Source organism: Lemur catta, chromosome 1, assembly GCF_020740605.2.
Source record: "Lemur catta isolate mLemCat1 chromosome 1, mLemCat1.pri, whole genome shotgun sequence".
Classification (NCBI taxonomy): Eukaryota; Metazoa; Chordata; class Mammalia; order Primates; family Lemuridae; genus Lemur; species Lemur catta.
Window position 1 is genome coordinate 80,156,252 of NC_059128.1, and position 12,907 is coordinate 80,169,158.

The 12,907-nt window shown below is 35.1% G+C and overlaps 1 long non-coding RNA gene across 1 annotated transcript in view; it reads right to left on the bottom strand.

Moving 5' to 3' along the window:
- Window positions 1–11,564, bottom strand: part of LOC123640886 — an 81,094-nt gene extending 69,530 nt beyond the window's left edge. The window contains exon 1 of the long non-coding RNA XR_006736125.1: window positions 11,509–11,564. This is a non-coding gene — a long non-coding RNA (uncharacterized LOC123640886). The remainder of the gene's footprint in view (window positions 1–11,508) is intronic.
- Window positions 11,565–12,907: the final 1,343 nt, after the last annotated feature.

Here is a 12,907-nt window from a genome sequence, read left to right on the forward strand (position 1 = left end):
CCATACTCCTCTACTTGAGGCCAAAGCTGTTGGAAGTGAACTCAGGGATGGTAACGGCTTTTCACTGCCACTAGTCATAGGATGTTTCACTTTTCCTTTGAAAACACTCCTTTCATTAAACTCTTGGTAATCACCCCTTTTGGGTATGTTTCCTGCCAGGACCTTGGTTGATACAGACCTTGATGGGTTAAGTCAGAACATTCCTCATCTCCTTATAAGTCCTCTCTACCCTACCTCCTTCATCCCTGCAGGCCTCAGACACAAGGTTAAGAAGCAAGGAAAGCCCTGTAAAAACTCAAGGCAGAAAGAGAACAGAAGCAAACCACAGTCCCCCGCCCCCACCATCAAACTTCAGACTTTCCTTAAGCACCTGGACCAAGCTAGGTGTGGGGAGAAGTTGCAACATTAAATCAAGTTTGGAGTTTTGATCATTACGTGGGACTGTAATAATCCTATGGGACTGGAAATTTTTAAGTACTAGATTAAGGCAATACTTAGTGCCTCTAAATAACCATTTGACTCTGTTTTAACCACAGGTAGCCAGAAATGTCATAGACTACCCAAATTTTGCCTACTGCTTGAGAAGAGTAAATATCCAGAGTATCCAGATAAACGGACAAGGGAAACACTGGAAAATGCTTCATGATTAAATGATACAATGTATGCTTGGACAATTTACCATGTAGAATTTACATATAGACGCAAAACAAGGTTCAAAGGCTATACACCAAAATTTTGGTGGTGGTGGCTCCTGGAGAGATGGTAACCCAGTGTTTTAATATTATGCCTTTATCTAGTGTATACCTTTTATCAAAAAGGTATCTAAGCAGCAGTGTTACTCTTTTTAAAATTTTTTGTATGGTGGGTGCATGAATGTTTATTATATTATTCTGGATACTTTTTCCTCTTTCTTTTTAAACTGGACTTCAATGTATTTTTAGTCTTCACAAACCCTACTTTTGTTTAACCCATAAAGACAAGTTGATTTGCACTGTTAGCCTGAAAAATGGTCCTACTATTGGTCATTTCTTAGTTTACAATCTGCTTTGAAGCTTCAAGGGCCCTCACAAAGGCAGGAATTCACAACTCTACTGCAATGATGTAAATGCTAATGGGAGCTAAATGACATTGTTAGCTACAGCTCATTTTCCAGTTATAATTAGGGGCAGTCAGACATGGGCCTGTAACTCAAGAACTTAATGGGAATCCCTGAAGCAGAACTATTGAACTGACAAATAAGTCTGTAAGAACTAGATATAACACACCCCCAACAAGGATCTTTCACTGAAATGACTTCCTAAATTTAGAAGTTGACACTTGTCTGTTTTACGGCTACTAGTTAGAATGAGTTGTTGTTTTTTGTGGCTTTTTTTTTTTTTTAACTACACAATCCATTCCAAATCCTTCAGTCAATATTAAATTACTGTTTTCCAATTTTACTGAAAGATGTGTGGAAGCATTTTTGGCCTTTGACAAGATAGTCCCCGTGCTCTGAAAATGATCAATGTACACAGTATTGTGACATAACCTAAATTAAACTGGGCCATCAATTGGCCAATCCTAGACAGATGTCAAAAGTTAAAGAAACAAAATCCAACACCTAACATCCCCCCCATCGCAACGCCTGGAAGAGTGATGTATTTCCTGAAATCTATTGATGAGCCACCAAAAGAAGAATTATGTTTTATAAGAAAAGTCAAAATTTTCTAAAAATCATCATTGCCCGATTCTATTATAAATTCCCTTCCTAATATGACACATACTCCCCAAACTCCCTTCTGCCAAAGCTTCAGTCCACCACTACAATCTACCTCTTCTCCACTCCTCCTGTTCTTTCTCCAACTCCCACTTCCCAGCTCTACTGTGTCCTTCAGAGGGGATCCTCAGCTTCTTTCTACTCCAAATGAATGTACCCTTTTGGAGCAATTATTTCATTCTTACCCAATATTCTAATGAGAATAATAGAATTCCAAGGGTTTGGTAGACCATAAAAAGAATTTTCCTAGGAGAATTTGGGGAAAAGAACATTGGATCACCAGGTTCTGCAAATAAATATACAAGATACTCAGCTAAATATAAATTTCAGATGAACAACATGTATATATTTTTAGTGTAAGTATGTCCCAAAGAAATAATTTTATAACATACTTATATTAAAAATTGTATTTGTTGTTTATCTGAAATTAAAATTAAGTGTTGTCCTGTGCTTTATCTACAACCCTAGAAGGGGGGAATCTGTAAATGTGTTATGACATTAGTTTTGTCCTTGTGATACATACAAAACACCGAGCTCTAAGACACTCCTACAGTTCCTCACCTAAGCATGTTCTGATGATAAGTATTTGTGATAGGACTACTTCCAATTCATGTATCACTCTGGCTTGGTGTGGGTTAGTTTCCTAAGCTTTTCACTGTTATTTTTCCGTATGTTTGATGCCTGTGGTAAGATACTACAACTCACTTTGGAAAAATACTCTCATTTTTCATGGTTTTACTTTTTTTATTCATTATCAACAAAGGGACATTTACATAAAAGTATAAGGAATGTCATCCACATCATCTTAACCATGAAATGAGGAATTTTCATAATTATCTTTGTAGCCAAAACCTGTATTACTAACATTAAGATCTCCTCAGACTCTAAGAGAGAAAAGCAAAGGAGAATGGAGAGACTCAACTTCTAAAACGCCTTGAAATTGTGTAGTCCAGAACTCTTTCAGGTTCAATTCCTATGCTGAATTAGATGTATGATCCAATTTTCCTCCTTAATCTTTTTGCTCAAAAGAAAAAAAAAAAAAAAAACTCCTTCAGTTACTTAACAACTCAAGATTTTAAAGCAATTGACCTTAAGCTCCTTGTTATAATAGCTTTTGTGCTAATGTACTTATGCCAAATTATTTAAGTTGTAAAGAGAAAGACTTAGGACAATTTTTTTGTTGTTACATATCATTACCAGTCTCACATGGCCATGTGCACTATTAATTAAAGTGGTGAAAACAAAACACTTCCTGGGACAAATAGCAAAGCACATATAATTTTAGAAGTTGGATATACAAAGGTTAAGTGAATACTGGATGTGCTTTGACTTCTTTGACTAAAGATCTATTAGCAGAAGGATGGATTTTAAGGAAAAGAAAGAAGCAATGGGTTTACGCTCACAGGATTTATTACTCCTAATGCATTGGCACATCCCTTTACTTAGAGCCTTTGGTTTGATGGAACAGTGAACAGGTGAATGCACTGCTGAAGTGCACTGCTGAATGCACCTATGGCACCAGCTGACACATAACCCTTGAACGTAGGCTGCTGTTGTACAGGATACAGTATACCTCTTAAGACAAGAGCCAAAGTATGGCTCTATCTTCTCCATATGGGCCTAGATAACAAAAGAAGAAGGTGGACTTTCCTTTCTATTATTCTAATCAATCTATTTGAAGAATCTATGATTTATGTCACTGTAACCTTGAGCTCCATGGGTTTAGACACCCTAAATCCAAAAAGAGGGATGTTTTTAATACCAAACATCATCATGGTTCAAGTGATTTGGATGCTGCTTCTATTTTTTGACCATTTTGGTTTCTGCATAATGGTAAATGAGCTTTCAGAGAAGAGGGTCACTTTACTGGTCAGGGTGATGGATCATGATTACCAGGGACAATTGTACTGATGCAGTGGACACAGTAACTCTGTTTGCATCCAAGAAATGCATAGTATTTCCTGGCCCAATAGTCATAATATGTGGGGAACTGCAGCATCCCAATAAAGAGAAGACCACTAAGAACCCGGATTCTACAGGAATGAAATGCTGTGTCACCCAACAGGTAAGAAATGCCACTGAGTTGATATGCTGGCAGATGTTATGGGCAAAATGGAATGAGTGCTAGAAGAGTACAGTATGACTCCATTGATACATTCAGGAAAAACTTTACATTGCCAACACATGGGGAAGCTATGGTTTGTGTTAATGTATTATTTTATATTTCTTCACTTTCTCCCACTATATGAACATGGCTGCTAACATTTTTGGTTTTAGATGGAATTATGATTAAACTGATATCACTCCATGATGATATGGTAATTGATGTATGAACCAAGGATGAGTAGATACTAAGGGAGAAGGGGTAAGATGTGCCAGATAATTTCCATTTGCTCTCCATATACACTTTCCACATTTCCTCATACTAACCTTGGTAATCTTAGGCCATATACTCAATTTTTTAAATATTAGGTTGCATGTGCTATTTTATACATATAAAAAAGATGCATGACACTTAAATAAGTTTTTAAGCATAATTTTAAAGTGAGAACCCATGAGCCCTCTACCCAAATAAAAAACTAGAGTATTTTCAACATTCTTAGTGCTGTACTTTTTATCCATTTATTTCTGGTTAATTTCTAGAAACATTTTCTCTCATACATAATAGATATAATAACCTATCATCAAATGCCATTAATTCAGTCTTCAAACTATATCCAGAAGCTGATCGTGTATTACCACCTCCACCACCGAAACCCTAGATGCCCCAGATAAGTCACCACGATCTCCTGTTTGAACTTCCTAACTGGTTTCCCAGATTTCTCATTTGTGTCCCTCCTTTCTATTCTTCCCATTGAAGCTAAAATAATTCTTTTAAAATATGAGCCAAATCTCTTCTCATTAATTCTTCATCCATTCCACTTCAGCCACCCTGTTCTCTCAATTTCTCAAACTTTTTGTTAATGCTCTTGCTTTTGTACTTTCTGTTCCCTCTGATTGTAATGTTCTTCTCTCAATATCTCCGAATCCTATTCCCACAATTAGCTCAATTTTTGGTCTTTTCTTGGAGAAATTTCTCAGATGTCCCCACCTACAGTGTCACTAATTTATTGTCCTATCACTCTTCATTTTTTCCCTAGTTACACTTGTAGACATATTATATATTTGATCACTGTATAGTGCCCACCTTTATAATGTAAACATGATAATGGCAGGATCTTTGCCTATGTTGTTCCCTGCTGTATTTCCAGCTTGCAGAGTAATACTTGGTACAATACATTGGTCTTGAGTGATTAAAGCCCCTAAACCTTTTACCGCAAGCAGCCTTATGTGTTTATTTACAATGTGCTAATTTATCATTGCTTAAGTGTACTGTGATATGATAATGCAAAATGTTGGAAGGACTTAATTACACAGGATAAAATAAATGTGACATATAAACTCAACCCTCATGCAAAAACTTCTGTGACAGTGTTGCAAAACCCATAAAAACACAGGAAATGAATAAATACAAGCCACACCATATTGTGTGAATGCATGTTTAAGTCACAAATACATATATCTGAAAAATAAATGCTCTAGGCATGCAATTTGATGGTAATGCACTATGGGATGATATCAGAAAACTTTTCTAATGAGAGAAAATGACATATAACTATCAATATGAAGATTAAAACATTTATGAGATAATAAACCTCTAAGTAATCACTAAAATAGCAGCAGAAGAGATTTCAAGATAAAGGATGAAGTTCATTCCTGAAGATAATTTTTTCATGTGTTATTGGCCTCAAAATACTCAGCCTTTACAGAAAGAGTCTGAGGAATTGAAGGCAAACTGGGAAGAAATATGCTACTTTGGTTTATTTGAAGGTATAGGTTTACAATGAGATTTATGCTCACTCTAAAGAAAGCTTGGCTCTGGAGGAGAGCCACATAAACATGTCTAAAATGATTGAAGGTTATTGTAGGGACATACTCCACAAAAGGGTTCTTTAGGAAGGGTCCACGTAAAAATATTTCCTCAGGCAGCCAATTATGAATAGTTAAAGATATGAGAGATGTTTGGCCTTTTTTTTTTTTAAGAAAAAAAAAACAGACCTTTTGAGAGTATTCAAGTGCTATAGCAAATCAACCATTTTATATCGGTTTAAGATTCTCCTATTTTTGAAGTCTCCATAAGTGTAAAATAAGAGTAGTGATATCAGCTATAATCATCAGCATTTACTTTTATCTCTGCTAAGCCTAGCAAGAAAAAACAAAAATGTAATACAAATAAAAACTAAAAGGCATGGGGAACAGAGAGAGAAGTAGATTATGACCTCAGACGCAGCAATGCAATGTACTAAGTTTCCTTCAGAAGAAGATTCCTAAATAATCCTTTGCATACCTTTAAATATATTCTGTGATCTTTGTTAAACAAGAGTGAGCTCAGTCACTTAACTAATTATAATCAAGGAACATGTTTGTATGTGAGATACACAACATCATTGACTTCTTAAGCCATCCACAAAGTTGTACAAAGGCAACTGCAGCTATTTTTTTAATGTGAGGGCAGAAGAATCACTTTTTACTTCCCTCATAACATCTTTAATAATGCTCTATCAGTGTTAACATCTTGGTCAGACACTTTCCACGAACTGTCAGCATAAATGGAACACAGAAGATACAGAGGAGTCATTAATCTAGCAGGTAAATAATTAGCAGTGATAATTTTTTCCACGCAGACATTACATCATAGTCCGTAAAGATTATCAAGAAATCCCAGTGTGTCAAGTAAATTTTGATAAACTTTACTTAGAAAATACCTTACAAAAAAATACTTAGAATGTCCCATGTTACGGTGAAAGTGTGCATATGGAAGCCATTCCTAAGAGACTCTTGATGGTATATTTATAATGAATAAGTATAGTGAAAACCACTATAAAATTGTTTTTATTCAAAATTCATGTAGCAGCCACTCAATAATGGATTTTTATTACATATTGTTTATACTTCAAAATGGTAGGAAGGTCTGAGTTGAATTATTCATTTTGTCTAGGGATTATTTGTGTTTTGCTTTCATGAAGCATTCAATATTTAACACCTAATTTTTCTTATCTCTTATAATTTCAACATTTTAATCATTTTCATCAGAAAAATCTACCCCAAATCACAAAATTCAACACAGATTAAAACAGAGAAGATGCTTATATTTAAAGGAGAAAATAAGCAGAATTCGGTATGCTCAGATACCTCCCCCTTTCTTTCTATGAGTCAGAACATTTATTTCTATGCATTAATCTCATAGCTAAAGAAGATTGAGTATCATCACTATTTTATTTTTAGAACCTCAAGAATTACCCATATGGAATCATTTCTTTGTGTTCGACTTCTTTCAATATTGAAAGGATTCATTCTTGCTGTTATATGTATTGATGTTTAGTTTCTTTTTATCAGTGAATATTATTTTATTATATGAATACACCATGATTTGTTTGTACATTCTATTGTTGGAAATTTGATTGTTTCTAGTTTTTTACTATTATTAATAAAGCTTATATGACATTCTGTACATCTGTGGTTCTGGATAGATGCTTAATTTATCTTGAGTATATAAATAAAAGTGGAATTTTTACGTCATAGCAAATATTCTAGCATGATAGAAATGCTCTCTATCTTTATTGTGGTGTTGGTTAAAGGATTGTGCAAATTTTTTAAAGCTCATCATCCCACTGTGCACTTAAGATCTGTACAATTTACAGCATATAATCATACCTTTAAACAAAAAAATACTTAGAATGTATTTCCCATTCCTTTATTCACACAGTTAATAGTTTATTCGTAATACCAAAACTCAAGAACAACAAATTATCTACCTATTTACTGAGTATTTCATGTTATTTAAAGAATTTTATGTACATTATTATAACCTGGAATTTAATAGCAACTTTATATGCTAGCTAGATAAAATACTATCACTCCATTTCTAGATTGAAAAAGTGAGACATGCAGAAACTAAATGGCCTGATCAAGTCACATAGCAACAGATATTAGGAGAGCTCAGGATCACTGGTCTAGTGGAGCCAACAACCACCAATATTTTATGGGTTGTTTTTGTAGAAATCCTCCTCATCATATTTAGAATATTTTCTAAATAAATAAATTACAAAAAAAGAGCTTCCAATTATAACCTAATGTACAGCTACTTCAAACTAGATGCAATGGTGGGAGACATTGCCCTTTAAGAACTCTCAAATATACTTAGAATGAATAACTGCATTTACTCCCCATTTCTTCATTGAGGTTGTCTTGGAACAGGAGAGGTTTTGCACTTGCATGCCCATTGTTAGCTCATCCTATAAAACTTTTAGGAGGCGAGGTAGAGCTGGCAGAAATTACTGAATTTACTAGACCAAAGAGAACAACAGCATTCCAGGAATAAAGCTGTGCTCAGAGCAGATGCTCATCTTCAGTGCAAACAGCTCTTCTTGATATAATATCTTTATGAATCAGTTGCACTGCTGTATGGCTATCATTTTTATGTCACGTGAATCTGAGCAAATTCATTCGTGTACCTTCCTCCTGCCTCTCTATACTCTTCTTCCCTACTATCTAGATTGTTTAGCAATCAACCTGCACAGCAGGCAGTGATGGGGCAGACTATATTACTTTCGTGTCCACACTCTGACCCAAGGTCAAAATTACAGTTTCTTTCCTTTCTATATATAGTAAATTTAGGAGGAAACATATGAAACAGTGACTTCTCGCCTCTTTTTATACCCTCTGCAAAGACATATTACTAGTTCAGAAGCATTTCTCTAAAACAGTGTTTTTCCCTCTTAGCAACTTCCAATCCTTCCCTAATTTCATATGTTTCTATAAACCAGGGACAGGAGACAAACCCAAAACAAGAGAGAATTTGGTTGGGCGGGGCCTGTGGAAAACTGGAGACAGTCCACAATCTTCCTAAGTATGACAGCAGCTACTGAGCTCCAGCTACTTTTTCTCACACAGAAATTCAAACTTGAAATGTAGATTTGTATGTAAAATCTCAAAGTTTGGGGATGTTATAAACAAAATCAGTTTATTTTAAACACTGTTCAGCACAAGCAAGTTCATCAGTGGGTTTGGGTTTGTTCAGTCCAAAACCACAATCCTGTGAGCTTTGCTCCAATAAGAGCATAACTTCTGACCAACCCTTTCTCCCAACCTTGGAGCCATTCTCTTTTCTATTGATTCTCCACCTCTTACCACGTTCATCTCCAAGTAGAGGACATAACAGAGAATGTGCAAGCCTATCGTCACATTATTACTCTAACACTAATTACCCTAAGTTCCAAATTCCCCTGCTCTTCAGGTGGCTTTGACATTTCATAAGCCTTGAATCTCTCTTTTTCTTTTGGGACGAGATAGCTGAATTTACCTTTCTTAGTTCTTTCCAACTTAATTCATTGCATTTTGAACACTGTGTCTGAAGTGCACCTTGACTACACTGGATCTCTACCAGTGGTGGAATAATTATGAGATACGTCTCTCTCTTTTATTTGACCTAGACCGACATTGTTGTCCTACTTAACATATGTTAGTCCTACTTGACAGTCTTTGCTAAGTAGGCATTTTCCTGTAAACCAATAACACAAAGTGAGAGCAGCTAATAAATACACGTAAACCAATGAACCCGAATAATATGTCTGAAATTCTTCAGTTTATTCAGATAGTTCAGAGAATGGGGCCATGCAGTACACACTCCCCAAACTTTGCCAAAACACTAACTTTTTCTCTAGTATAACTATTTTCAGTTTGTAAAGTCAAGATGAGTAAAATAATGAACATAGTTCGCACATAATCTCAGTATGCCATTTTTCCCATTTTCACAACTATTTTTCTCTCTCCAGTCTAACCTCTGGCTATACAAGATGATTTACCCATTTTTTCCCCTAGCCCATGTTTAAAACCAATGATTCCCTTCTTTACGTCAAAGTTTTCTTTTAAAAGGATGTATTGTCTCAGACCCTTTGCTATGCTTGCTCTTTTTCCATCTCAAATATACAATATTTTTTTCCTTTCCTTTTGTCTAGAATGATGGTTATACTTATTATATCATATAAAATATAAAACCAACCACACCTAAACAACTACAATTTCCCACCAACAAATTCACCCCCCTACTTGTACATATGCCTACATACTCGTCCTTCTTTCCTGTTTTAGTATATAAACTATTCCTAATTTTTTCTAATGTCAACTTTTACCTTTATGTATTCTCATTCTCTATAAGTTATTTGCTTATTAAAGTTTCCCCCACATAAGACATTTTTAAAATAAAAATTTAAACACACCAAAATATCTCCTTTTGAAAATAAACTTCATGGAAATACAATATACCAAAACTTGCAAGATACAGTAGAAGCAGTCCAAAGAGGGAAGTTTATAGCATTAAAAGCCTACATCAAAAAAGTAGAAAGATTACAAATTAATAGCCTAACATCACACCTCAAGGAACTAGAAAAGAAGAAATCAAACCTAAAATTAATAGAAGAAAAGAAATAATAAAGATTACAAAAAAACTAAATGAAATAGAGACCAAAAATAAAACAATAAAAAGAAAAGTTGGTTCTTCAGAAGGATAAACAAAATTAATAAACCACTACTTAGACTGACCAGGCGAAGAAGAGAGTAGATCCAAATTAAAAAAAAAAAATAAAAATAAGAAATGAATAAGGAGACATTGCAACTGATGCCACAGAAATACAAAAGATCATCAGAGACTATTACAAACTACTATACTCTCACAAACTAGAAAACCTAGAGAAAATGGGTAAATCCCTGGAAACATACAACCTTCCAAGATTGACATGGGAGAAATAGGAAACTTGAACAGACCAATAACAAGTAGCAAGATTGAATCAGTAACACACACACACACACACACACACACACACACACACACACACACAAAAACCTTCCCACCAGAGAAAAACCTAGCACCAGATGGATTCACAATTGAATGCTACCAAAGGTACAAAGAAGAAATAATACCAATCCTTCTGAAACTGTTCCAAAAAATCAAGAAAGATGTAATTCTCCTTAACTCGTCCTACAAGTTCAATATCACCCTGACACCAAAACCAGACAAGAACACACACACACACAAAAATACTAACTACCAATATCCCAGATGAACATGGATGTAAAACTTTTTGATTAATCAAAAAAGGAAACAGCAGAAAAACCTGCACAACTTTACTATAATTGAATGGAAGAAAACCTAGGTAAATATAAAAATTGTGGCCAAATTTCACCATAATTTTTTTAATCGACAAAGCCATTGCTTCTCTGAACAAAACACAAGAGTATAAAGTACATTAGTTCAGGGAGGCGACTGCCAACAGCAAGAAGAGCTTAACAGTGAGTAGACAGCGTTCAGGAGAGAACTGTAAGATAAATAATATAAAATTAACTGGTAAAGAAATGAAGGTAAATTTGAAAGGACAAGAAGAAGAAACAGACAATGCTGAAAATGCAATAGTGATCCTATATCATAGAAATAAAAAATCAAGTGAGCAAAATGAAACAATCATAATGAATAAAGAAATGGCTAAAAGAATGATATAGAAAGTGCTGGTTATAGAATAGAAACAAAAGGATATTATATATTTGTAAAACTGAGCACTACCCAAATTCTTAAAAGTCTGTTATAATAATTTCCTTGCTGCATAACAAACTACCCTAAAACTTAGTGGCTTCAAACACAAACCAAATCATTTACTCACGTTCTGTGCGAATCAGGAAGGGCTAGGCTGGGCTGGGCTGGGGAGCTCTTTTGCTCTTAGCCCTGTCAACTGCAGTCAGCTGGTGTCTGGGCTGAATCAGGTGTTCTAAATATACTTGGCTCTTACACGTGTCTATCTTTCCATATGGCTAATTTGGGCTTCATCCAATGGTAGTCTGACCCTCTGACCATCCCATGGTGGCTGGCTTCCAAGGGGGAATGTTCCAAGCAGGGTGAAAGCAGAAGTTGCAAATCTCTTGAGGCCTGGCCTCAGAAACTGCACAACCTCACTTCTGTTATGTTCTGTGGGTCAAAAACAGAGAGAGAGAGCTAGCCCAGATTCAAGGGCAGGATAATATTCCCCATCACTCAAATTTGGTGGGGAATTGCAAAGAATTTTCACCCATCTTTAATCTACTTCACAGCAAGTGGATAATTCAAGAAAACAGCACTGGAAATAAAAGAAAATTTGAATAACATGTTGAAAATGCACCCTGTATTTCAGGAAAAACTGAACCTAAATAATCGCCATCAAAACATAGGTTTATCGTTTTCACAAACTCCAAATCATCCAAATAGCTAACACTTATTGAGTACATACCATATGCCAGACATAAGGTTCCCAGATTTGGCAAATAAAAATGCCCCATGCAATACTTGGGGCATTTATACTGAAAAGTTACTTGTTTTTATAAAGTTCAGAGTTTAAGCATCTTTTATTTTATCTGACAATCCCTCTAAGCAATATTCAAGAAATATACTAGAAGTGGAACTTCAGTTTTATAAAAACTAATTATAAAACTAGAGTAAAACATCTAGTAGTAAGGGTTGAATTTAGTTAGTAGAATAACAAGCTAAAAATATGGCAATTAGTTTATTAAAATGGGATGTAAACATATGCACTATGTAGAAAACCTATAACTAATGAACATTTGGATGTGGGGGAAGGAGTGAAAGATGAGTAGAAGTGAAGTGTGCAGAGTTCTTCATTTTTAATGCAAGAAAATCAGAGTTTAGAAGTTAAAGCTGACTACTCAAATAAGGAGCTGCAATCACAGTTAATAGCATGATAGTAGACATTAGGACAAATCATGATTAAGTAAAATCTGGCATTAAGGAGAGTAAAGGAGAGAAGAAAGAAGGAATTATGCTAACTTTATCATTGCTTATAATAGGCATATCAGTCAGGGGCCCAGCAGGAAAGAGATGGCACTCTTGAAATAGGAAGATGTGAGGTAGGCTTATTTTTAAAGAAACAATTTACAATGTGTGTGTTTAGAGAAATCACAAAGAATAGAACAGAAATCAGGGTTACTACTCCTAGCCTAGAAAGAATGAGAGAAGCAGCACAGCTATAATCTGGGAGTATGGAGAACTACATAGAATTGGTCCCAGTAAAA